The sequence below is a fragment of the Mobula birostris genome, chromosome 16 (genome assembly GCF_030028105.1).
Source record: "Mobula birostris isolate sMobBir1 chromosome 16, sMobBir1.hap1, whole genome shotgun sequence".
Taxonomy (NCBI): domain Eukaryota; kingdom Metazoa; phylum Chordata; class Chondrichthyes; order Myliobatiformes; family Myliobatidae; genus Mobula; species Mobula birostris.
In genome coordinates, this window is record NC_092385.1 from 10,863,473 (window position 1) to 10,887,606 (window position 24,134).

The following is a 24,134-nucleotide window of genomic DNA, read 5'->3' on the forward strand; positions in this document are numbered from 1 at the left end:
GGAACCTGAGCAGAGATCGGATCACAGAAGCTTGTTCAGCAGCCTGTCCTTGGCGCTCTGATGAATAATGGATTAAATGAAGTGCTGAACTGTTTCGAGCTTATTAACACTGCCAAAGGTGTTGAACAAAGGATAAAAGCATTCTTACCAAGGGAAGTCCCACTTTCCAGTATTCCAGTCTGCTCTGCCACCGTATTATTATAAGGTAATCACTCCTTTCTGTTGCCCTGTCACATAAATTCAGAAAGAGGAAATTTGCTTGAGCATTGAGGCAGAAATAGGGAGTGAGTTTGAATACTGGCTCCTCATTCTCACTGGAATGTGACGGCTTGCAGTGTTTTTTTCCCCTTTGCTTCTCAGACTGATCGTCTGCCTGTGTGAAAAAGAAACAGGAGGCTGGGAAGAAAACACATTGAGCCCGTTCCCTCACCGCTCCGGCCACCATTTCTCAGGCTGTTAGCCTGCTGAATTATGAGGAGATTTACATCACTTCTGGGGCTCTCACGAGGGTGGGCAGAAAGCCCACCATCAAGAAATCCCACCCACCATGTCACCAGGAGGATTAGTGGAATCTTGAGCAAGTAGTGGTCCAAGTTACTGTGGCTGGTGCACTGCGGGAGAGGAATCTCCCATCCAGGGCTCATTGGGGTGGGGTGTTTAAATGGACACAATCCGTAATCAGGCCTTGTGGGAACAGATAAAGATTTGGTCATTTACTACAGAGGGAGGGGGTTGAATTTCTTGACACGCAGGGCCATGAATCTTCGGAGTTCTCCACCTCAGTGACAAGCTACCTCAGAAATGGAAACTTCACGGCGGTGGACAGGAGGGCTTTTCCCTGGGTGAGTGAAACCCATGATTAACTGTCCCGGTGTATACGTGTGAGAGTGTGCAGTTTTATTATGCTTAACAGTTTGTATCAGCCCACATATCATTTTTAGAATTTACAGCATGGAACAATACAGCACAATACAGCCCCTTTGGCCTATACTGTTGTGCCGACCATGTAACGTACTCTAAGATCAACCTAACCCTTTCCTCCTACATATCCCTCCATTTTCCTACCACCAAAGTGGCTATCTAAGAGATTTTTTTTTACACGCTCCTGAAGTATTTGCCTCTACCACCAGCCCTGGCGTGGCGTTCCATGTACCCTCAACTCTGTGTGAAAAACCTACCTTGGCCATCCCCATTACACCTTCCTCCAATCTCCTTAAAATTATGCCCCCTTGCATTAGCGAAGTCCCCCCAGGGAGAGAAGGCGCTGTTTACTTAATCTATTATCATCATCTTGACACCTCCATTAAGTCGTTTCTCATCCTCTTTACTCCAAACAGGAAAGCCTTAGCTTGCTGAACTTATTCCCACAAGACATGCACTCTAGTCCAAGTGGCATCCCGGTAAGACTCTTCTGCACCCTTGATAAAGCTGCTACGCCCTTCCTATAATGAGGAAACCAGAACAGTACACAGTACCAAGTGTCGCCTAACCATGAGCAGTCAAACACACTGACCAGCCCCACCAGCTGGAAGCAACTGGTTTTAAGGTGCCGGATAACCCACCTTTGCCTCTTCTCCTAACAGTAGAAACGGTTCGACCAGCAGCACAGCTATACTAGAAGGTTAAGGAGCTGGTTTTGTTGAAGGTTTCCATGTCTTTCTCAACAAAGGACATAGACTAGGGGCGTGTGCTGGATGGTGAGTGTCCTTAATGACAGATGCCACCATTCTGAGGCACTGCTTGGAGCGTTGCCTGGAATGGGGCCAGTGGTCAGCATGGTCAGTGCGATCATGTTTACTGTTGTGCACTGGGGCAGCAGGCTGAGGGTAGCAGACACCAACAGAATCAACAAACTCATTCGTAAGGCCAGTGACGTTGTGGGGATGGAACTGGACTCTCTGACGGTGGTGTCTGAAAAGAGAATGCTGTCCAAGTCGCATGCCATCTTGGACAATGTCTCCCATCCACTACATAATGTACTGGGTGGGCACAGGAGTACATTCAGCCAGAGACTCATTCCACTGAGATGCAACACAGAGAGTCATAGGAAGTCATTCCTGCCTGTGGCCATCAAACTTTACAACTCCTCCCTTGGAGGGTCAGACACCCTGAGCCAATAGGCTGGTCCTGGACTTATTTCCTGGCATAATTTACATATTATTATTTAATTATTTATGGTTTTATATGGCTATATTTATACTCTGTTCTTGGTTGGTGCAACTGTAACGAAACCAAATTTCCCTCGGGATCAATAAAGTATGACTATGACTATGACTATGAAAGGTTTCAGTTGCTAGGATAAATGTGGTAGGCAGGATTTGTTCAGAGCTGCAAGATTACTTCACAGCTCAATGGCATCCTTGATAATAATGCAAAGAAAAATAGGCTCAAGGACTCCACTATATAGATTTTCAATCGGTCTTCAAAGTCATTCTTTGTTTGTAAAGTATAATAGCTACCAGGAGAGGTTGCATTCATGTAATTCTTCACCATCAGCTTGGCGATGACTCAGGACACTTCACACAGAGTTTGGTTAAGTGGTACTAGTTGTGCTAGTGGAGTTGCTTACTCACGGCTCCAGCAACCCAAGTTCAATCCCAACTTTCGGTGCTGTCTGTGAGGAGTTTGCATGCTTCCTCTTATGCCTCCCCACCTCACAAGATTGCTGGCATGGGTAGGTAAGTTGAACCCAGTGTGTAGATGAGTGACAGAATCTAAGAAGGAGTTGATGAGGTTGGAGTAGGATTGGTGTAAATGCTCATCGATGTGGCGGCACAGTTGCGCAGTGGAGAGCACAACGCCTTACGGTGCAGGTGACCCGGGTTCAATACGTGCCGCTGTTTGCAAGGTGTTTGTACGTTCTCCTCTTGACCACGTGGGTTTCCTCCAGGTGCTTCCTTCCCAGATAGTTTGGTAGGTTAACTGGTAGGTAAATTATCCCATAGTTAGGCTTGAGTTAAATCGGTGGCTGCTGGGCAGCACAGCTCGAAGGGCCAGGAGGGCCTGTTCCACATTGTATCTCAATAAATAAATGAATAACATTCTGACCTGTGGTAGTCTCCTTCTCAATAAACTAACTTGGATTGCAAATGCAATGGAAAGTCTTGAATCTCAGTGGTTGTCCGAACAGATTCCAATTACCAGACCATCACTTCTCCAGTGTCACCTGGCAGACATTATATTTATTTATTCATTAATCCATCCATTCACATCCATCTGTCTGTTTGTTTATTAATTTATCTGTTTGCCTGTTTATGCAGGAAATTAATTAATGAATTAATTTGCAGCGCAGGCCCTGCCAGCCCTTCAAGCCACGGTGCTCCGGCAACCCCACAACCCCGATTAACCCTAACCGAATCCCGGGACAATTTACAATGGCCAATTGACTGACTCCGTATGTCTTTGGACTGTGGGTGGAAACTGGAGCATCCAGAGAAAACTCCCGCTTTCCATGGGGAATAATTGGAATAAACCAAATTGGGAATAACAGGGAAGAAACCCGGAATAAGTTCTCGATTGCCGTGTCGCAGTGCAGTGGACAGTATTATTAACAGCAGCCACCCATCCTCCCCCTCCCCCGCCTCCTCCCTGCCATTCACTCTCATTCTTTGCTTTTAGACCGCAGTTAAACAACTTGCAAATTAAAGGAATTCTTGAGGTAAAAATTAGCAGCATTTTCCTCCTTAAAGGACTTTCCCAGGCCCCTGCCTATTGCAAGGTAATTTATGCGGAGGGAAAACCAGCTCGAGCACCAGGGGGTAGAGGGTCTTCAGTGCGACCCTGCCTTTCACAGCTCGCTCATTTTAACTTGTTCAATATTTTGCTTTAACACAGCACAGTGGTTATTCATTAGTAACCCTGCGAGATGCTTGCAGACCCTAGATTATTTCTGAATGAAAGTTAATTTGAACTACAGCTCGCCTGTCTCACGTACTTGAATAAAGTAAATGCCAAACTAAAATTCATAGCAAGAAGAATCCTTTGTTTCATTAGCTTCCTTCGATTTTTGAATGCCCCCTCCCACCACTTTTATATCCAAGCTTGCCATGCTGCACAAGAACTGAATTGATAAAGCTCGTAAGCAAATCCCATATTGCACATTTGAATCAGATTCAGGTTTAATACCACTGGCATATGTCGAGAAATTTGTTAACTTTACAGCAGCAGTACATGATAAATACTGAAAAAACTGGATTACAGTAAGTATACATATGTATATTAAATAGTTTAATTTAAGATAAGTAGTGCAAAAACAGAAATCAAATAAAAGTGGTACGTTAGAGTTCATGGGTTCAATGTTCATTTAGAAATCGGATGGCAGAGGGGAAGAGGCTGTTCCTGAATTGTTGAATGTGTGCCTTTAGGTTTCTGCACTTCCTTCCTGAGGGTAGCAATGAGAAGAGGGCATGTCCTGGGGGGTGAGGGTCCTAAATAATGGATGTTGCCTTCCTGAGGCACCGCTCGTAGAAACATAGAAAACCTACAGCACAATACAGACTCTTTGGCCCACAAAGCTGGGCCAAACATGTCCTTACCTTAAAAATTACCTAAGGTTACCCATAGCCCTCTATTTTTCTAAGCATGTACCTATTCAGGAGTCTCTTAAAAGACCCTATCATTTCCGCCTCCACCATCGTCGCCGGCAGCCCATTCCACGCACTCACCACTCTCTGCGTAAAAAACTTACCCCTGACATCTCCTCTGAACCTACTTCCAAGCACCTTTAAACTATGCCCTCTTGTGCTCGCCATTTCAGCCCTGGGAAAAAGCCTCTGACTATCCACACGATCAATGCCTCTCATTATCTTGTACACCTCTATCAGGTCACCTCTCATCCTCCGTCGCTCCGAAGAGAAAAGGCCGAGTTCACTCAACCTATTCTCATAAAGCATGATCCCCAATCCAGGCAACATCCTTGTAAATCCCCCACCTCACCCCGATACCAGACAGCGATACTCACTTTGTTGAAAGCGTCTGTCTTTCCCAACAAAGGACGCATACTAGGGGCATGTTCCAGATGGCGAGGGTCCTTCATGATGGATGCCACCATCTTGAGTCACTGCCTGCAATGGGAGATTTCATTTACAAGGACACATTTGTTTTCATAGTTTCATAGACAGTGGGAAACAGGACACTTCGACCATAAAATCCATGCTGACCATCTTGTCACCAAAGACACTCGCGTATTTCTACAGATGAACTGCGGAGAGCATTCTAGTCGGTCGCATCATCACCTGGTATGGAGGGGGGAGGACACTGCAGAGGACGGAAATAAGCTGCAGAAAGTTGTGAACAGTCAGCTGCGTCATGGGCACTAGCCTCACCAGCATCTAGGACATTTTCACAGAGTGATACCTCAGAAAGGCAGCATCCATCATTAAGGACCCCCACCACCCAGGTCATGCCTTCTTCTCATTGTTACCGTCAGGAAGGAGGTACTGTAGCCTGAAGGCACAAACTCAATGATTCAGGAATAACTTCTTCCCCACTGCCAACCAATTTCCAAATGGACATTGAATCCATGAACACTACCTTTTTTTCCTCTTTTTTCACTAATTATTTAACTTTCCAATGGAAACGTTGGAAAGGGTACAGAGGAGATTTACCAGGATGCTGCCTGGTTTAGAGAGTATGCATTATGATCAGAGATTAAGGGAGCTAGGGCTTTACTCTTTGGAGAGAAGGAGGATGAGAGGAGACATGATAGAGGTGTACAAGATAATAAGAGGAATAGAGAGTGGACAGCCAGCGCCTCTTCCCCAGGGCACCACTGCTCAATACAAGAGGACATGGCTTTAAGGTAATGGGTGGGAAGTTCAAGGGGGATATTAAAGGACGGTTTTTTAATCAGAGTGGTTGGTGTGTGGAATGCACTGCCTGAGTCAGTGGTGGAGGCTGATACACTAGTGAAGTTTAAGAGACTACTAGACAGGTATATGGAGGAATCTAAGGTAGGGGGTTATATGGGAGGCAAGGTTTGAGGGTCGGCACAACATTGTGGGCCGAAGGGCCTGTACTGTGCTGTACTGTTCCATATGTTCTATGTTAACTTTATAGGTAACCTTCTCCTCCAAGAGGACTACAACCTTGTTATGATTTGGAGGCCTCAATGACCCGGAGAGCTATGCTGGCTGGAATCAAGGCTTCAAGGTTTAGGGTCAAGGCTTTAGGGTCACCCTTGCCAAACAGGTCAAAAGGTAGAGGTCAGAATAAGAGTAGTCCACCAGTCGTCCAGACTCGGGGGTTTAGCTCAGGGCTAACTACCTTGACTGGTAAATCAAAATTATTACAGAAACAGCAATGAAGGTTTCTTCTACATCCGAGTGCGACAGTGTTCCTGAGTCTCCACTTGTAAATTGCATGACTGATGGTGGTGAAGACCGAGCTACAATGAAGGAAGCCCCGAACTCCGTCAGAGATGCTGCCCTAAACGCCTACAGTGTAATGGGCAGTATATATTTCTAACTATAATTTACAGTTTTCATTATTATGTATTGCAATGTACCACTGCCACATAACAACAGATTTCATGAGATATGCCAGTGTTATGAAACTTGATTCTGATTCTGAGCCAGCCATTTACACTAGCCCTACATTTATCCTCTTCTTCATATTCTCCCCGCATTCCAGTCAAGGCCCAAGTACCCCCATACTTCTACACTCACCAATAGATTAGGGACAACTTACTGTGACCAATTAACTTATCAACCTGAACATCTTTGGGGTACAGAAAGATACCAGAGCACCCAGAAAAGTTCATAATATCGCTTGGAGAACATGCAAACTCCACACAGACGGCACCTGAGGTCAGGATTGAGCAGTGAGACATTTGGAAAGAAGAATAGATAATAAGTAGTAGCTTCAAAGCAATCCTCGCCACCCTGGATATATCTTTTGCTTCTTTATCTGTCTACTGACCATTCAGATCTGTTTTATCATTACATTGTGTTCAGTCGTGATGAAGGACCTCATCCTGAAACGTTGACCGTTTATTCCTCTCCATAGATGCTGCCTGGCCTGCTGGGAGCTCCTCCAGTATTTCATGTGTGTTGCTCAAGATTTCCAGCATCTGCAGAATCGCTTGTGGTTATCATTGTATTCTTGTTCATCTTCTCTCTTCCACCATCCCTTGACCTTCCTTGTGGACTTCCCACACAGCAGAGGAAATTCACCAAGATCAGAATCAGTTTGACTGACGGTGACATATGACATGAAATGTATTATGTTGTGGTAGCAGTACAGTGTAAGACATAAAATTGCAGCAAGCTACAAAAATAAAAGTTGGTAGGTTAATTGGTCATTGTAAATTGTCCTGGGATTAGTCTCGGATTAAATCCAGGAATTGGTGGGTGGTGTGTCTCAAAGGGCCGGGAGGGCCTACTCTGTGCTGTATCTTAATAAATAAATAAAGGGAGGGGAGGGAAAGAGAAGATGGCAGCACGACGCAGTGCACGCGGCCGCTCTGAAATGATATCGTATTTGTGAGTACCGTGCACAATCCTGATTTGATGGAGATGGATGTGAGAAGCACGGAGGAACATCTGGAGAAACTTCTGAAATGCCTGCTTCGCTGCCGCTGCTACTGTGCGATCGAGAATCTTCCAAGGGGAAGGCCCCAAATCCTCAGCTTTGCCTATTGCATGTTGCCGGGGCCGGGGTCGAAGCGCTTGGCAGAGATGGTGCTCGGTGCTCAGTGTTGGAGGGCTGGTCAGAGGCTCGAAGTTTTCTGCTGTGGTTGGATGCTTCCAGAGTGCTGCATTGGCAAGTTTGCGGCGCTGGAAGTTCATGGCAGGGAGAGTTTTTCTTCCTTCTACCATCTGAGTGAGATGATGGGACCTTCGAGAAATTGAGGCTTTTTTTAAAACAGTGCCCATGGTCTGTTCTTTATCAAATTATGGTATTGCTTTGCACTGTTGTAACTATATAATTATGTGGTTTTTTGGTTTGTCTTGTGATTCTGTGATATCATTCTGGAGGAATATTGTATCATTTCTTAATGCATACATTACTAAATGACAATAAAAGAGGACTGCGTGTCCTCAATCTAATCTAATCGAAATAAGTTAACAGAGCAAAAGACAGTATACTCAGTGGCCACTTTATTAGCTACACCTGTTCGATAATGCAGATATCTAGGCAGCCAATCATATGGCAGCAATCAAAGCATAAAAGCAGGCAGACACGGTCAAGAGGTTCATTTGCTGCTCAGACAAAACATCAGAATGGGGGAGAAGTGTGACCTAAGTAACTTTGACTGTAGAATGATTGTTAGTGCCAGACAGGGTGGTTTGAGTATCGCAGAAACTGCAGATCTTCTGGGATTTTCATGCACAACATTCTCTAGACTTTACAGAGAACCTTCGGAAAAAAAAAAACAAAACAAAAAGCATCCAGAGAGTGGCAATTCTATGGGTGGAAATGCCTTGTTAATGAGAGAAGTCAGAGAAGAATGGCCAGACTAATTCAAGCTGACAGGAATGTGACAAGTACTCGAGTAACCACATGTTTCAACACTGTTGTGCAGAAGAGCATCTCTGCATGCACAGCAGTTGAAGCTGAGCCCTGAAGTGATGGGCTCAGGCACAAGAGGTAGTATTAATGGGTTCATAGACTGTTCAAAAATTTGATGGTGGAAGGGAAGAAACTGTTCTTACAATGTTAAGTATGTGTCTCCACAGGCTCCTATACCCCCTCCCCAGTGGTGGTTAGGTGAAGAGGACATATCCTGAATGGTGAAGGATAATAGATGCCATCTTCTTGAGTCACTGCCTGGGATGTTGCCTGGTATGGAAGGTTTCAGTTCTGAGGAGAAACGGGATAGGATGGATTGTTTTCATGGATTAACAGAGACTGTTTGTTATTGTATTGTTTCCTTAAAGTTGTTCTAGTTGGGTGAGGTGATGGGGACAAGCTCCCACTTCCTATTAAATGCTCCCACTGGTGTGCATCTCAAAAAGCCCCTGACAGCCAAGTCCAGCTCCTGATCTTCACGTATGGCTTAGTTACTAAGCCCAGTGGAACCATTTCTACTGACAGGAGACGGGGAAAAGTTGAGTTACTGACGCCTTAAGACCAATTGCTTCAGGCGGATGTGACTCATCAGCCGAGGGAACACGAACCAGTCCTCATAGTGGGATCAGAAGTGGAGAGAGTGAGCAATCTCAAGTTCCTGGGTGTCAAGATCTCTGAGGATCTAACCTGGACCCAACATATTGATGCAGCTATAAAGAAGGCAAGACAGCACCTACATTTCATTAGGAGCTGAGGAGATTTGGTATGTGACCTGAAACCCTTGAAAACTTCTATAGATGTACCATGGAGAGCATTCTGACTGGCTGCAACACTGTCTGGTATGGACGGGGTGGGGGGCGGGGGAAGGTGGGGCTGCTGCAGAGGATTGAAAGAAGTTACAAGAAGTTGTAAAATTAGTCAGCTCCATCTTGGGTACTAACCCCTGTAGTATCCAAGGCATCTTCAAGGAGCAGTGCCTCAGAAAGGCCAGCGTCCATTATGAAAGACCCTACTCATCCAGGACATACCCTCTTCTCATTGTTACCATTAGGAAGGAGGTACAGAAGTCTGAAGGTACACACTCAGCGATTCAGGAACCATGTTCTTCCCCACTGACATATAATTCCTAAGTGGACATTGAATTCATGAATACTACCTCACTTCAAAAACATTATTACTTTTGTTTTTGCACTACTTTAAATCTATTTAATGTACAAATATATTATCGTAATTGACTTATTTATTTTATGTTTTTCTTTCGATATTTTCATGTATTGCATTGTACTGCTGCTGCCAAGTTAACAAATATCAATCAATTGCCAGTGATAATAAACCTGATTCTGATTCTGTATATTAATTCAAATATGAATGAAGTCATTGCAGGTCCAGATTTGAAGCACATGCATTGAAGGAGGAACCAAACAAAGTCTAATGAAACAAATTTCACAACCTTTATCATGATGTCCAAATAATTAAGTAAATATTGTAGAGTTTTTGAAAGTGAGTCCATTGTTTGTGGAATGTGCTCAGTATTGAGGTGAGTGAAGTTATCCATGCTGGTTCAGGAGACTGAGGGTTGAGAGGTCATGAGTGTTCCTGACCCTGGTGATGTGGCACCTGTGACTCCTGTACCTCCTTCCTGACGGCAGCAGTGAGAAGACATGGCCTGGGTGGCGAGAGCCGATAAGAATATGGGGAGAATGAGAAAGGGGTTTCAGGTGGGATGAGACATCATTAAACCAGAAGGAGTGCAGTGAAGGTTTACATGGATGCAGCCAGGACATGAGCACCTGAGTTATTGGGAGAGGTCGGGCAGGCTAGGGCTTCCAAAGTTCAAAGATCAAAGTAAATTTATTATCTGTCACAATAGGGGGTGCTGGGAATGGACCCAAATGCAAGACACAGACACTAAAGTGCGAGGAACAGGACTTGACTAGAGTAAGGACGAGACAGGATTTAGGCAAGGAGCAGGGACAAGAACGCAGAGTAGGGCTAGGGAAAGTGGGACCAGGACTAGGAACCATGGACTAGGAGACAAGGCTTGGACTCTGAGCCCGAGACTGGACAAGGACCCAGAATCTGAGTCGTGCCTTGGGCTTGGACCTCAGAGCCAGGCTAGGACATGACGAGGTTGGGGTCTTGGGTCTTGAGCTTGGCTTGGGATCCTCGAAGTTTGGGGTCGGGTTTTGAGCTTGGCTTGGGATCCTCGAGGCTTGAAAGATTTAAAAGGGACTTGAGGGGCAACTTCTTCACGCAGGGTGTGGTGTGTACGTGGAATGAGTTGCCAGAGGAAATATTTGAAGCTGATACGTTAACAACATTTAAGACATTTGAATGAGTACATGGATAGGAGGGGACTAAGGGAGAGGCCAATTGCAGGCAATGGGACTGGCTTGGTTGGCACCATGGTCAGCATTGATGAGTTGGGCTGAAGGGCCTGTTTCCATGCTGTATTAGTCTGTTCATGTATGAATCACTGTGATAACTTAAGCAAGCTTTGAATATACCGGCCAGTCATCTGTATTTCTTGTGTATTAATCTACATTTTACTTTGCTACAGATTGGAACCCGCATGAGAGTTATCATACCTCATCTGTACTCCCAATGCAGGAAGTTAATCAATGTGAAAGCTGACCCAGGAGTCACGTGGTAACATGGACCATCACGATCCAGGCCATTTTCTCTTCTCACTGCTGCCATCAGGAAGGAGGTACATGAGGCTTAGGTCCCACACCACCAGCTTCAGGAACAGTTATTACCCCTCAACCATCAGGCTCCTGATCTAGGACCTACTTTCAAGGACCAAACAACTCATTTTCTCAATATTTATTTTCACTATTTGTATTTGCAGAGATTGTCTTCTTTTGCACATTGGTTGCTTGTCAGTCTTTCTGTGTGGCTTTTCATGGATTCTATCACGTTTCTTTGTATTTGCAGTGAATACCTGAAAGAAAATGAATATCAGGGTTGTATATGGTGACATATATGTAATGTGATAATAAACTTACATTGCATTTTGAACTTTGCTCCATAGTATCCCACCTTTAATTCACCTTCTCATTCCATCAGCACTTCCTGTCTGTTAAACCTCTCCTGCATTTATTTAACTTTCCTGTGACTAATTAGAATAAGCTGCAGAGAGTTGTAAACTTAGTCAGCTCCATCATGGGCACTCGTCTCCACAGCTTCCAGGACATCTTCAAGGAGCAATGTCTCAAAAAGCCGGCACCCATCACTAAGGACCCCCATTACCCAGGTCATGCGCTGTTCTCATTGCTGCCATCAGGTAGGAGGTACAGAAGCCTGAAGGCACACACTCAGTGATTCAGGAACAGCTTCTTCCCCTCTGCCATCTGATTTCTGAATGGACATTGAACCCATGAATGCTGCCTCAATACGTCTTTTATTTTATTTTTGCACTACTTAATTTAACAATTTATATATATATCTATTTACTGTAATCCATGTTTTTTCTATATTATCATGTATTGCATTGTACTGCTGCCACAAAGACAACACATCTCACGACATATGCCAATGATATTAAACCTGATTCTGATCATGATTTCCAGTGTCTTTATCTTCATAGAGAAGGGGAGCTGCTCATTGGCTTTGGAAGACGTTGCTGAAGCTTAACACAAAAATGCACTCCACTGACGTTGATTAGATGCTGCTGGCCTCAATCTCTTACCTCTAAAATGGCTACAGCAAGTCACAACATTGTGATGAGAACATGGAACATTACAGCACAGTACACTGCCTTCAGCCCATGATGCTGTGTCACCCTTTTAACTTACTCTAAGATCAATCTAATCTTTCATTCCATTTTTCTATCATCCATGTGTCTATATCGGAGTTTCTTAAATGCCCCTAATGTATCTACCTCTACCACCATCCCTGGCAGGGTATTTCATGAACTCACCACTCTCTGTGTAAAAAACTTGCCTTTGATATTCCTCCAATACTTTCCTCCAATCAGCTTACAATTATGTCCTCTTGTACTAGTCATTTCCATCCTGGGAAAAAGTCTCTGGGTCTCCACTCGCTCTATGACTCTTATCGTCTTGTGCACCTCTACCAAGTCAGTTTTAACAATCAAGGTTAGTTTTGATTTGTCTCATACTTTTTCAAAAGAAATAGATACCTTAACATTCAGTGCTGATCTAAAATAAGGCACACGGTATTTAAAGCAGACACAAAAAGAAACAGCAACTGACAGCGGGTTTGCACAACTTTCCATTTAGTAGTTATTTATTGAACATGTGTTATACAGGAAAGTGGGTTTGGTGAATGAAAGTTAATGCAATGACAATGTCTTTTGGATAGAAACTTGAACACAAAACTCCCAAGGAGTTCCCCAGTAGAAGCTGGTAGGACATAGGAGCAGAATTAGGCTATTCAGCCCATCCAGGCAGCTTCACCATTCCATCAGGGCAAACTTATTATTCCTCTCAACCCCATTCTCCTGCCTTCTCCCAGTAACTTTTGATGCTCTTACTAATTTAGAACCTATTGACCTGTGCTTTAAATATACCTAAATTACCTGGCCTCCATAGCCCTCAGTGGCAACAAATTCCAAGGATTCAACACCCTTTGGCTAAAGAAAATCCTCCTCATCTCTGTTCTAAATGGACGTCCCTCTGGTCCTAGACTCCCCACCGTAGGTAATGTCCTCTCCACATCCAATCTATCTAGGCCTTTCATATTCGGTAGGTTTCAATAAGATCCCTCCATTTTTATTAACTCTAGTGGATACAGGCCTACAGCCATCAAACACTCCTCATATGTAAGCAAATAAAAGTTTAAAATGAAGCCACATAAAAAAAATTAGTAAAAGACGATCAAAATCTTGGTCACGGAGAGAGGTTTGAAAAATGAGGATGATAAATTAGGCAGAAGGATTGAGTGAGGGAGCCTCAGAATACCAGGATCAGATTGTTGTAGGCATGGCTGCCAATGGCACAGTGGACTGCAGTTGAGACAGAACTAGAGGAGTGTAGCGACCTCACTGAGTGACAGGTAAGGATGAGTGAAGACATGTAGGGATCTGAAATCAAAGGTGAGGACTCTAACAGGGAGGTGGCATTGCAGCAAGAGATGGTGTGAGTTAACAAGTGAGAGCAGGAAAGGGAATAGGACTTTGCTTTCTTTACTCTTGTAGAATGTTAAGGAGTTTCCACTTGCTATGGACCACTAACAAACTCTACAGGTATAGTGTTGAAGGTACGAAGGTTGCCTCATGGTCTGGTACAGTAATTCAAATGCATAGGAATTCAGGAAGCTGCAGAGAGTAGTGGATTCTGCCCAGTACATCACAGGCACAACCCTCCCCTCCAACAGTGATATCTACGGGAAGCACTGCGTCAAGAGGCAGCAATCATTGTCAAAGATTGCCACCAGGCCTAAGAACAGCTGCTTTCCATCAGCCATTCGGTTCTCGAACCAACCAGTGCAACCCTCATCAACAGCATGACAGGCGCAGAGCATTATGTAAGAAACAGTAAGCACAACGCTCTGCAGTACCAGCGACCCAGGTTCAATTCCCATCGCTGCCTGTAAGGGGTTTGTACGTGCTCCCTGTGATGGCGTGGGTTTCTTCCAGATGCTCCGGCTTTATCCTACAGTCCAAAGACATATTGGTTGGTAGGTTAATTGGTCATTGGAAATTGGCCCTTGATTAGGTGAGGGTTAAATTGGGGGTTGTCGGGCACTGCGGCTCGAAAGACTGCAAGAGTCTATTCTGTGCTGTATCTCAATAAATAAATAACAAAAAGAAACTTCAGTATCTCAGTATAGGGTTGGTATATTATCATTTAGGACTAAAACGTTCAAATTGCATTCATCATTTACAATGACCAATTAACCTGCAAACCGGTACGTCTTTGGATTGTGGGAGGAAACCCGAGCATCCGGAGGAAACCCATGCGGTCACAGAGAGAACATACAAACTCCTTACAGGTGGCGGCGGAAGATTAACCTGGGTCTCTACTACTGTAAAGCACTGCGCTAACCACTTCACTACTGTGCATAAATGCCCAAACTAATCCATCTGCCTTTACAATGTCCATCATTCTATTCTCTGCAGATCCATGAAGCAATCTAAGTGCATCTTAAATGCTTCTATTGTACTTGTCTCCACCACCATTCCAGGCACCCATCCATCTCTGTGTAAAAATACTTGCACCGCACAACTTCACCCTGCACATTAAGATGCATGGCCTCTTGTATTAGACTTTTCAATACTGGGAAAAAGTATACCAGCTATCTATATTTAAAGCGCATGTTGATAGGTTCATGATTAGTAAGGGCATGGAAGATTACAGGGCAGAAGTAGGAGAGTAGAGCTGAGAGGGAAAATGTCAGCCATGATGAAATGGTGGACTCAAAGGATCGAATGGCCTAATTCTTCCCTAATCCCTTTTGGGTTTACTGTCTATGCCTCTTATAATTTTATAATCTTCTGTCAGGTCTATTCACCTGGGAGGTAATGCAGGGTCCCTCAGTAGAGCACTCAATCTTCAGCATCAGTTCCATAAAGAGGTTCAATTAAATGGAATCCCAAATGGAACCCACTCCTTCCCATTCACTCCTAGTGTACAAAATCCCATTGGAATACTCTTCTTCCCATTCATTCCCAGTGTACAGAATCCCAATGGAATTCACTCCTTCTGTTTCATCAAAGTGTCCAGAATCCCAATGGAACCCAATCCTTCCCAGTGTGCGGATTCCCAATAGAACCCACTCCTTCCCTTTCACTTGCAGTGTACAGAGTCCCATGGGAATTCACTCCTTTCCATTCACTCCCAGTGTAGGAATCCCAATTTAACCTATTCCTTCCCATTCCCAGTGTACGGAATCCCAATGGAATTCACTCCTTCTTTTTCACTGCCAGTGTATGGAATCTTGATTTAAGATTCAACATACAAACGTTTCTTCTTCTTCTTCTTGCGCCCTTAACTCCTGGTGGAGCCGTCGTGACAAGCTTTGCACCAGTTTGGTGTGCTCATCATGCGGCGTGTCTTGGGCATCTGAAACCTGGCGGAGCCCATCCCTCTCCAGGTTTGACCACAGCCGATTTCCTCCAACTGGGTGGCTCGTCTTGGTCGTGAACATGTGGCCGTTATAGCTCATCTGAGAACCTTTCCGTCCCGGCCGGTGACTTCATCATGGAAGTCTTTCGCCAGGTAGTGCCATGTTAATGCCACCCCGTCACGTGGTTTAGCCCGCCAGCTGAAGCGGTTTAGCGGGGTATGGCGCTTGGAGCCAACACGTGAGAGACTTAGGAGATGGATGAGGACCAGTGACGCCCGTTCACCCTGCCTGGTAGGGAGCAGCATGCCAGACATCAAAGGTAATACCTCCACCCAGAGCCCTCTATACCCCAAGTTATCAAGTTTGTACGCAGTAAACAACCCGGAAATTCCCCACAGAGAGTCACGAAACAAAGAAGAGCCATGGAAACAACCCATTCAAATAAAAATGTCAACCATGAAACCTCCTCCCTGCCATGTGCAAAAAAAATTGCTCAAATGGTAACAAAAATTGAGCGAAAATATATAATGTAAAACACAAAAACAAAAGGTTTATTTCTATTCAGTTCAGCTCAGTGTTTATTATCTGCAGGACGCCTCTATTCAAAAATCAACCAAAAATAGTATCAAAAAAGAGCGACCAGAACTAGGGAACATCATAAAAACTGAACTAGAGTCCAAATCTACAATCCAGGCTGATTAAACCTTGCTCTGGCACCATGCACCAACAGCATCAAGGGAGAGAGAAATCACTACCCTTGCATCCAAGGACCCTCGCTTGGGAGCTGCGAGTGAGAAAGAGCAACAATGGATACATGGAGACACCTTCTCTGGCAACAGTAAGCAAGAGGTTGGCAGATGACGCTGAAGAGTCGTTCGACCTCTGTACACACCTCAATGAGTTTACTCTTCTTCAGCTCTTTAATTGGCAAGATCAGTGTGAGATGGAGTTGGTCACGGGCCCACACCCTGTCTCCTTGCTTCCTGGCCTCCATGCCACATGCATTGGTCTCAGCCTCGTGAAAAACTCTCGGAGACAGCAAAGCACCATATCGTCCGATTGTCCTGAAGTCACACTACAGAATGTAGATTACAAGCTTTAACAGTAGCAGAACCATATCTAACATAAAAAGAAGATGTAAATGAATTGTTCATGAAACGTCTTGAGGACGTCGCCTTTGGTAGCATTGGTTGCTGACGCCATCTTCTTCTGGTGAATCCCAGTGGAATTTACAGTACTTTCCATTTGCTCCCGCTATACAGAATCCGAATGGAATTCACTCCTTCCCAGTGTTCAGAATCTCAGTGGAATTCACTCCTTCCTATTCGCTCCCAGTGCACAGAATCCCAATGGAACCAACTCCTTTCCATTCACTCCCAGTGTACGAAATCCCAATGGAATTCAGTCCTTCATATTCGCTCCCAGTGCGCAGAATCCCAATGGAACCAACTCCTTTCCATTCACTCCCAGTGTACGAAATCCCAATGGAACCAACTTCTTTCCATTCACTCCCAGTGTACAGAATACCAATGGAACTCATTCCTTCCCATTCACTCCCAGTGTACAGAATCCCAATGGAACCAACTCCTTTCCATTCACTCCCAGTGTATGGAATCCCAATGGAACTCACTCTTTCCCATTCACTCCCAATGAACAATGAACCCGTGAACATTTCCTCACTATATAATTTTTCTTTCTTTGCTCTCTTTTTTTCACTACTGTACTTATTTAATTAATTATATATATATACACATCTTATTGTAATTTATAGTTTTTTGATTTTGTATTGCAATGTACTGCTGCTGCAAAACATCATATTTCATGACATTTTCCAGTGATATTAATCCTGATTCTGATTCTGATCACTTGTTTGCATCCACTGAAGGCAGAAATTAAAGAGTGAACTCTTTTGTCTTCTATCAGTCTTTCCTTTTGTTTAGAATCTTGTGATACTCCCGCTCAAAAACTCACTTAAACCCAAACTTACAGTGACAGTGAAAACATTTTGTGACCAACACTGACCTCTTCTGGGGACTGGGGAATGGTTTAGGTAATAGGAAAATCTGTAGATGCTGGGAGTCCAGAGCGATACACCACGTTGGAGGAACTCGGGAGGTCAGGCAGCATACAATATGTGGAAATGAATAAACAGTTGATGTTTCGGGCCGAGACCTGATGGAGGTCTCAAACTACAAACACCAAAAGTAAATTTACTATCAAAGTACATATATGTCACCATATACCACCCTGAATTTCATTTTCTTGTGGGCCAGAGAACCATAATAGAATCAATGAAAGACCGCACCTAACAGGATGAACAAGCAACCAATGTTCAAAAGACAACGAACTGTGCAAATATAAAAAATACATTAATAATAACAATAAATATTGAGAACCTGAGATAAAGTAATGTGCTGGTTGGTAGGTAATTGGTTACTGTAAATTATCCCGTGATTAGGATAGGTTTAAATCGGAGGTTGCTGAGCAGTGTAGCTTGCTGCATCTCAATAAACAAACAAACAAATAAATAAATAGATAGATCAATAAGTAAATAAAAGTGAGTCTATTGGTTGTAGGAACAGTTCAATGATGGGGCAAGTGAATTTGAGTGAAGTTATCCCCTCTGGTTTGAGAGCCTGATGGTTGAGGGATTCTGAACTGTCCCTGAATCTGGTGGTGTGTGTCCCGAGGCTCCTGTACCTTCCTTCTGATGGCAGCAGTGAGGAGAGAGCATTGCCTGGGTGGTGGGGGTCCTTGATGATAGATGCTGCTTTCCTGTGACAACGTTCTGTGTAGATGTGCCCAAATGGTTGTAACGTTTCATCTTGAAATGTTGAATGTTTATTCACTTCCATAGATGCTGACTGACCTGCTGAGTACTTTCCAGTACCTTGTGCATATTGCTCTGGTTTAGGGAGTGTCAGTGGACAAATGATAAAGTTATAGAGTCAAGGAGTCACACACACAGAAACAGGCCCTTTAGCCCCCTATTCATGCCAACCTTATTTGCCCATCTTCGTGAATCCCATTTGGCTGCATTAGGACCAGATGTTTCTATGCCCTGTCTATTCGAGTGTATGTCTGAATGCCTCTGGAATTGAGGAATTACACTATCTCCTCTGGAAATTGAATTAAAATTGGTCTTTCATTGTCACATGTACCGGGGTACAGAGAAAAACTTGTTCATGCAGATTAATTCATGACACAGTGCATTGAGGTAGAGCAAGGTAAAACAAAGAACAATGCGGAATAAAGTGTAACAGATGCAGAGGCAGTGCAGTGTAGGTAAACAATAGGGCACAAGATCATAATGAGGTTGATTAAGAGTCCAATTGATCATACTAGAAAATGAGATGAGGTGTTGATACATCAGCCCTTGTAACAGTAATGATGCTCACAGACAGACTCAAGACAGACTGCGACTGAAAGTTAAACTGGCAGACAAAACAAAGCAATGCGGGCCATTCAATCCCTCGAGAACTGACTCCACTCTTCAAGTTCATTTCTACATGTCTGTACATATATACAACCAAACGAAACAATGCTCCAGCAGACATCGGTGCACCCACAAAACCTATATCACATATAGCACATAAACCAAAATAATGTTATAAATAAGTTAACAGAATATAATTCAAGATGCATGTAGTACCCAGCATAGGTAAACAGTAAACAACTTGCCGTCTTGGTGACGGGATCTCGGTGGTGACAGGGTATTCATTAGTCTCACAGCCTGAAGGAAGAAACTGTGACCCAGTCTGGAATTCCTAGTACTGATAGAGTGTCTGTAGGTGACTGCCTATCGCTCACTGCTGCTGGATAAGTTGTTTGTGTGTCACGGCCTTTCTCCCTCATTGCTCTGCCTCTGCATTTGATTGGTCTCCCTCTTACTCAAGGCTGTCGGAGGATGTTACCAGAGTTCTGCGATTTATGGATTGGACTGGTTTTATGCCGTTTATATTCTGTGTTTTCACCCGTTGTTTCCTGTTGCCGTTTGAGAGATTTAATTTGGTGGTGGGGGTCGGGAGGGTGTTGGTGTTCGATGTTCTTGCAGTTCACATGATTTTTTTTGTGTGGGGGGGTGGTGGTTGATGTATTTCTTTGAACAACTTCCATGGTTTTCTTTGTTTCATTGCTATCTGGAGAATACGAATCTCAGAGTTGTATACTGCATACAGACTTTGATAATAAATAAACTTTTGAAGCTTTTTTGCTCCTGTGCCTCCTTCCTGAGGGTGGTGGCTCAAAGAGCTTGTGAGATGGATGATAGGGATCCACAACAACACTTTAGCCCTTCATCCACAACACTCCTGTTTCCATTCAATAAAATCAATGGTTGATCTTCTCCCTTAGTGCTACCTCGCTACATGTTCTCCTTACTCCCTTGATCCCGTTAACATTCAGAAATGGATTGTCTCCACTTTGGATTTAGTCAAATATCTCCAGGGAGAGAATATCAAAGACTTACTACCTTCAGAGTGAAAAAACCTCTCCTCATTCATTTCCATAGACGCTGGCTGACCAGCTGAGTTCCTCCATTTCAATGTTAAATTACCTACCCCTTATTCGGAGAGAACAACCCCTGGTTCTACTCAAAACACGCTGGAGGAACTCAGCAAGTCGGGCAGCATCGTGGAAAAGATCAGTCGACGCTTCCGGCCGGAACCCTTCGTCACAGGGTTCCGGCCCGAAACGTCGACCGATCTTTTCCATGGATGCTGCCCGACTTGCTGAGTTCCTCCAGCGTGTTGTGAGTGTTGCTTTGACCCCAGCATCTGCAGATTATTTTGTGTTAAGTCTTGGTTCTAGACCAGAGGTTCCAAATCATTTTTATGCCATGGACCCTTACCATTAATTGAGGGTCCATGGAATCCAGGTTGGGAACCCTTGTTCTAGAGAATGTTTAGTCAGGACAGACATCCTGTCCCGTCAATCTCTTTAAAGGTTTTAAATAAAAAGAAAAAAAACCACAGCATGCCCGAGGAACTCAGTGTCTGTGGTGCGAATTGGACAGTTGACATTTTGACGCGAGATCCTTTATCTCAACTGAAAGGCAGAGGGGAGATCAATGGTATGAAAGAGTGAAGGGAAAGAGCTGGAGCAAGAGCTGGCTTGGTGACAGGTGGATCCAGGTGAGGAAGGCTGATGGGCAGATGGAGGAGGAGAGAGTCAGAATGGTGACAGAGGCTGGAAGGCGATAGCTGGAGGCAACAGAGGGCTGGAAATCCAAAGCAACTCACACAAAATGCTGGAAGAACTCAGCAGGCCAGGCGGCATTTATGGAAAAGAGCAAACCGTTGATGTTTTTGGGTCGAGACCCTTCGTCAGGACTGGTGATGGAATCTGATAGGAGAGGAAGGTGGATCATGGGATTAAGTGAGGGAAGTGCGGAGGACAAATAGGAACTGTCCATTTCCCTCTGCAGGTGCTTCCAGGCCCGCACAAAACACTGCAGATGCTGGAGTCTTGAGTATCTTTTCTTCTGCATCTGCAGTCTCTTGGGTCTCTCTTTAAGAACTTCAAATTTTGCAATGAAATCACTTCCCTTTCCGAAATCTGAATAGGGTCCAAGACTACCCAATTTTCTGATCTACTGGAGACATTAGTTTTTCCTTTTGCCTTGGACACCAACTATCCACTTACAACCGTGGAAACAACCTCTGGTGGCAGATGCTTCAGACCTCGGCATCTGTTGTTACTGAACTCACCAACAAGGGGCAGATGTTCCAACGGCAGGCACCAGAGCTGCAGGAGAGGTGGTGAGCCAGCAGAGGGTGGTAGAGCTCCATAGAGCAGGTTTAATGGCAGCTCATTGCTGAACTCTGGATTTAGTTCACCCAGACCAGAAACTCGACTTGAGAAGAGAAACTAACACACTTCTGAAGAAACCATAGTCAGATTTTTAAAAATTAAGAGTATCAAGGGATATAGGGGTAGTGCAGATAGCTGCTGTTGAGGGAAATGACCAATCACAAATAATGAATGGGACAGTATGCGTAAGGGACTGAATGGCCAACTCCTGCTTTCATTTCTAATTCTCTGATGATTTCTTTCCACCCTCATTTCAGGAACAGAAGCTTTGGGACATTTCAGCCACTTGCAAAGTAGCAGTTTCATCAAGTCTCCTCCTTCCAGTGCTGATGGAGGGTCTTGGCTCAAAACATTGACTCCTTATTCCTCTCCATAGATGATGCCTTGGTTGGCATGGTGGAGATACGTCTCTACCAAAGGAGGTGTTAGTTGCTCCTTCCCTCCACTAGCCTGCAGGTCATCCTTGGGTAAGGTGTAGCACCTGCTTAGCCCCCTGGATCAGGGTCACGTGAAACCATGGGAGCAGGTGGTGGATGGTTGTATGAGCAGCTGGTGCACATCACAAGTCCTGGTTATGCGACCACTGACGCCAGACAGACAACCTCTGAAGAGTATTGATAATGGCTGGGGTCACCTGTCTGGTAAAGACACTATCCAGAACGAGGCAATGGTAAACCACTTCTGCAGAAAAAATTGGCAAGAATAGTCATGGTCTTGGAGACCCTGATTGTTCTTGTTATATGACGGGACACATAACGAATGAATGAGATGCTGCCTGACCTGCTGAGTTCCTCCACCATTTTGTGCATTTCACGTCACGTTTCGATGTTTCAATATAGAGGTGACAAAGAAAGCTAATATTCAATCTATATCTTTGAGATGTGGAGTCATGAGGAGGGTTCTGATTGTTGCTTTCAACCCAGTACATCGTCCAATTCCCCTTCTCAGAGAACCTTGTAAAATCACCCACCTTTAGACTCAGCTGATGTTTTTACATCTTTTACCCTGCAGGTGTGTTTATCTTTATTATTGTTTCATCATAAAAAGCAGCTTTTGGAATGGTATATCACTTCAGTAAAAGAACTTAGAGATTGTCCCCTAAGGCTAAAGTGTGGATGTTACAATTTGCTGTCAGGTTTAGATTAGAGAATTCGCAACTGGACTTTGTAAACCACAGGCACCTCCTGAGTGTGATGGTGTCTACAGACATAATAAATCAGGTTTCTTTTCCTCTCATGAGTTTCTGGCTGACACATATTTCAATTTATTCCACCTTCGGTGGCTTCAGAATGTCCCAAATATTCTGTGGCAAATTAAGACGCTTTTTGTAGCCTAGCCTGCTGCGGGATTAGAAAAAGCAGATCCCACACAGCAGCCTAGGAGAACCTAGGATCAGAGGGCACAGCCTCACAATAAAAGAACATTCCTTTAGAACTGAGATGAGAAGGGTGTTGAATCTGTGGAATTCCTTGCCTCAGAGGATGGTGGAAGCCGTGTCATTGTGTGCATTTAAGGTAATGGGTTTAAGGGTTGCAAGGAGAAGGTGAGAGAATGGGGTTGAGAAAAATTCAGCTATGATTGAATGATGTAGCTAACGATGGGCTGTATGTCTTAATTCTGCTCCTATATCTCATGATCTCAGACTCAATCTAGCGACAAGGAGATGCCATTCAAACTGACTCTCTCTCCCTGATACTTAACGGTGCAATTATCACTGAATGCTCCACTTTCAATATCTTGGGGGTTTCCATCAACCTGAACTTGAGCATGAGTAGCCATGTGCACAGTGTGGCTACAAGACCAGGTCAGAGGCTGGGAAGCCTGCATGAAGTACCTCACCCCCTAACTCTCCAAGGAGTGTTCCATGTTCTACCGGCAAGTCTTAGGTGAGGAGCGTGATGGAGGACTCTCGGCTTCCCTGAGTGAACGGACAGAAGGTCGCTAGGCATTCCATCCACAACCCTTCACCCATTCCAACACCGGCCCACAGTAGCAGAGTTTGTACCAATTACAGGATGCACTACAGCACTCACTGGAACTCCTTGGGCAAACTCATGGCAAAGGCAGAAAGGGCATGGGCAACACCATCACCTGGAAGCTGTCCTCCAAGCCACACACTATCCTGCTTTGGAGACATATCACCATTCCTAGGTCAAAATAGTACAACTCCCTCTCTAACAGCTTTGTGGCTGCACCCGCACCTCAAGGACTGCAGCAGTACAAGAAGGAAGCTGACTGCTATCTTCTCAACGTCAAAATAAGATTTATTATCAAAGTATGTATATGTCATCACATATTACCTTGAGATTCGTTTCCTTGGAAGCTCTTGCAGGAAAATTAAGAAGTATAATAGAAGTTACAAAAAATACTCAACATAAACAAACAACCAATGTGCAAAAGTCAAGTCAAGTCACTTTTATTGTCATTTCAACCATAACTGCTGGTACAGTACACAGTAAAAACGAAACAATGATCCTCCAGGACCATGGTGCTACATGAAACAACACAAAACTACACTAGACTACCTGAAACAACACAAAACTACATTAGACGTCAGGCATACACAGGACTACATTAAGGCATCTGTTAGTCTTGTGAGACCATGGATCTGCACCTGGAAAGTCTTCACAGTCCAGGGCAAGGTTGTATGGAAGACAAGCAGTTGCCCATGCTACAAGTCTCCTCTCTCCACGCCACTGATGTTGTCCAAGGGAAGGGCATTAGGACCCATACACCTTGGCACCAGTGTCATCGCAGAGCAATGTGTGATTAAGTGCCTT